The sequence below is a fragment of the Nanorana parkeri genome, unplaced genomic scaffold (genome assembly GCF_000935625.1).
Source record: "Nanorana parkeri isolate BGI_ZX_2015 unplaced genomic scaffold, ASM93562v1 scaffold904, whole genome shotgun sequence".
NCBI lineage: Eukaryota > Metazoa > Chordata > Amphibia > Anura > Dicroglossidae > Nanorana > Nanorana parkeri.
Window position 1 is genome coordinate 329,626 of NW_017307172.1, and position 4,494 is coordinate 334,119.

General features: G+C 42.2%; 1 protein-coding gene across 1 annotated transcript in view; it reads right to left on the reverse strand.

Annotated features, from left to right (window-relative positions):
• The window catches only part of LOC108794847 (triple functional domain protein-like), a 660,684-nt gene that overhangs the window by 280,119 nt on the left and 376,071 nt on the right, over positions 1–4,494 (reverse strand). The gene's annotated exons all lie outside the window — the stretch shown is intronic.

Sequence of the window (4,494 nt, forward strand, 5' to 3'; positions counted from 1 at the left end):
CATAATATCCATCAGTGTCCCCTGTCCTGCCACAGTGCACATCTCCCTATCTGCCTGCCTACCTTTCTCTGATTCCAGCCGACTGAACTATCTGGACTGGAGAGTACAGTAGATACAGCGGCGGATTGATATCTGCTGTACTCTCCAGTGCAGACCGGAACTATAACTTAATTGTCGGGCGCCGCGGCTCCTGATATTAATGCGCCGGCCCGAAAGTGAGGAAATAGTCCCCTCTCTCCCCGGGCCATACCACTTTATCGGAGAGCCCGGGGGAGGCCGGGAGAGAGGGGACAGTTTGACATTATGAGGTTCCACAGGCTGAACCACAAATTCCCCCTCTAGTTCTCTCTAATGCAGATGGGCCGGTCTATGCAGACATGACGCCGCGACCCACTGCAGAGGGTGTCGCGACCCACTTTTGGGTCGCGACCCACGAGTTGAGAACCACTGGACTAGGGAATACCTGCAACCCTGGAATATCAGGAGAACAAATACCGGAATCTGAACTAGATGAAGTCAGGGCAAGGCAAGGGAGTATAACAACAACCAGGAAATGCTACAGAGGATCACCCTGAGGTTCAGACTCGGACAGAAGAGCTCATCTCCAAGGGCAATGACTACACCTGAATTGAGCCCACACCACCAGGGACCTGCTGACAAGGCAGAAAATACCTATAACAAAACACAGTCAACAAAAATGAAACTGGGTAGAAACCCCCAGGAGTAAAAGCCCCTTAAAGAAAGAAAGAAAGAAAGGACAAAACAGGTCCACAAGAGGGGACAAACTGGTTTACAAAAAAAGGCCCAAGCCTTACACTTCTAACCTTTGAAATCTGGGAGGGAAGGTGCCAGGAAAAGACTCAGGTTGCCTAGCCAGTCAAACTATCTTGCACAACATATACAAGGGCATATAAGAAGACCTATGGTGCAATATCCAAACAGGATAGTCAACAATGCCTCCTGAGACTGGTACAAACCCATTGGTACCACAATGAGGTTTGTCTAAATGGCTAAGGGAGGTAGGGTGGTCAAGAGATCCCCTTAAAAGGATAGGCAGGGGTGAAAGTATACTAAAACCCCAGACTGGTGCACACAAAAACCACAAGAGTAGAAGGGTGAGTAACAGCCATCCACTAAAAAAATGGTTCTATGAGAGATCTGATCCACACAATTTAATGAAGCATCCACAGCCATGAAGTGAGGGGCAGGGACCTTAGCTAAACAGTTAGCTGGATAGCTAGACTTGAGTCAAGGTGTAGGGATCTTGATTACACAGGGGCTGGCTTAGAATGTTCTATCAAACACTCTTTCCTACCAGATGTTGTCCCCAGGGACACGCTGGCTTGTGTGCATTTTTATCACATTAAAGAGAAAGTGATGGCTGCTGCAAGATCAAAACCTGCTCTGTCACCGCAATTCAAAGGTATATCACTCTTTGCTGATTTATCACAAGTTGCCTCATATTTCCATGGTTCTGCGCCAACAACACATCCCCCATTAATGGGATTTCAATACTAAGCTGCTCGTCTCATTAAAGGGGAAAACCTACTTGATCCACTCTCTGGAAACAAGCATAAAGCTCCTCTCTGAATGGAATATGCCCACACAGGCCTTAACCTCAAAAATTCCTCCAGATCCCAGGAGAATTCATCAAGAAAGGACATGATCGGTATTCTGCACCGCTCGGAGCTAACCTCGTTGTCCTCTTTGTCCAGGGCCCTGGATGAGTTTTCCCATTTAGGCTCCATTACAGTTTCCGGTTCTAGTCTATTTGCCAGTTTTGTTTTTTTTTTTGTTTTTTTTCCAGGCACTACCACCTGCCTTATTTTTGCCTCACACGTTTAACAGCTTTGTTATTGGAATTTTGTTTCTTATGGTGTTTGTTACCATTGTCCTGTTTTATTCTCTCCCATGTTCCCTCCTGAATCACAACAGCTTACTAACGCTTATGTGCTTTTTATATTCCCCGTACATCTGCATTTTTGTACTCCCATGCATTATTTGGATCAAAACCTCTGTTTGGATGTAATAAGTACAACCCTACTGTCACCTTTCTACCTCACATCCTTAAATGTCATTTACCATAACATCTATCAATGTCAAAGGGCTGAATAGTCTGACCTTACATTCATAGTATCTTGAAATCCATGAAACATATAACTGATCAATGCAACCTCCCTATGACCGAATACCACCGCTACTATCAAATTACACATCTATTACATAAGCAACATTTTCCAACTATGTGTCTATTGTCCTAAAATATATACATTTTTATATGGAACTACTCGGTCTTTGGGAGGTATTGCTTTGTTCTATACATTTTTAGGGAACAATAACTTATTTTCCAAGTCTCCCCAAATGCTAAAATGGGAACATGACTTGGGAATTACCCTCTCCACTTCTCAGTGTCAAAAAGCTTTTCAGATATCCCACAAGACATCTTTATGTACCAATCACCAGGAAATGTTTTACAAATTAGTTAATAAATTGTATTTTACGCCCTATAAAGTGTCAACATTTTCAATAAAAATTCCCCCGCAATGGTGGAGAATGTGTGTAGAAGTAGGCTTCTTGGCTCACATTTTCTGGTACTGCAAATTAGTCAGTTCCTATTGGAACCAGATTTTTCATCTTATTTCACAGTTTACTACCACCCCAGTTACTCCCTCCATTACCTTGGCACTCCTACACATTGATCTAGACACTTTTCCTGTCTCCTCTAGAACCATAATTTCACGTTATGCTGCTGTTTTATTGATTGCTCATAAGTGGCGTATGTCTTCCCCTCCCAATGTCTCAAAAGTTGTGCGTTTAACCAATCTCCAATGCTCTTATGAACGTACATTCTCATATATAAACAATACATATTCCACATTTTGCCATAAGTGGGAATTTTTAGATTGTGAATAGAGCAAACTCCGCTGTGATTTGAGGATAGTAAACAGGTTGGAATGGAATCCCTGAAAACAGACTAGGACTCATGACCTGGATGAATCAGAACCTTCACAGACACTCTTACGAATATTCTTATGGGGTAATAAAACTCCTAGATTAGCTTTTAAAACTATGACTCCAACATGGTGGTATAGGGCTACCTGACATTGAAAAATATTATTGGGCATGTCACCTCACCAGACTCCTAAACTGGAATACCCATTGTTACCAGAAGGGGTGGGTTGACTTGGAGAAATCGACGCCAGTGGATTCCCTACCATTTTACCCATGGGTTGCCTCTGTATTTCTTTTGGCATCCTTTACCAATCACCCCTTCATAAATTAAATTTTGCATATATGCAGAACGACCTCTACTACTTTACATATGATGACCAATCTTGGTCCTCTCACCCCTATCTGGGACAATTCTGCTTTTCCCCTGGGTCAGTCTCTTACCTTTCTGAATAACTGGTGAATTAAAGGCAGTGCGACTGACAGACATTTTTTTTATTGAGTTTTCAAAGACAGACACACCTTTATAGCTGAATCACAGGAGCAGGGAAGAAATTTTCCCCTCTGTTCTTACTTCCAACTTAGACATTTTCTTCATACATCTTGACATATGGACTGTTACACTAGAGTGCTTACTCATCTTGAACATCTATGTACATCTGAGGAACCCCACAAGCACCTGATTTCCACCCTTTACTAACTTATCCTGACCTCAACTTCCCCACCATCAAATAACCTCAAGCTAAAATGGGAACAAGACTTGGTGATCAGCTTTTCAGATCAGGAATGGGAAAACATGAATATCAATACATGCAAGAGCTCCATAAATGTCAATACCCAGGGAAATAAATGTAAAGTATGGGCTAGATGGTACAGAGTGCCTTGGCCACTCCATAAGCTCTTCCCATTTTGTGATCATCTTTGCTGGAGATGTTGAGAGGAAGAAGGGTCTTTTCTGCACATTTGGTGGACATGTCCAAAAATCCAAAGGTTTTGGAAGCTCGTTTTAATCTCTAGCATAACCGGTGATTCCCTGATCCTTACCCCAGAGGTATGTTTACTTGACCATGCCACCCAAGCTCTATGCAAACACACACAAAAACGCTGAAGTTTCATGAGGAACACAGTTAAGCAACTTATCTCTTTACACTGGAAGACCCCCTCTTCTCCCACAGAGAGTGGTTCACAAGGATCAATACAATTGCTGAGATGGAAGAACTGATTCACGCTTCATATGATAAAACATACCAACACACATTTACACTGGCTTGTTGGGTTCATTTTCAAACTACCTCTATCTACAATTCTATTATGTCTGACTTGGCATCTGAACAAGTATAGACTATACATTTCTTTCAGCTAATTGATTAGTGTCTTTGATATTTCTGGTTTACCCTGCTCCCTCCCATCCACTATTTCATTTTGGATCCCCTTGCACTATATTCTTCCTTGCTTCCTTCTTAAACATATGCATATACCCCCTCTGTCTTTATCTTTTTTTCTCAGTCATATTATCTTTATATTATTTTACCATTTGTAAACGCC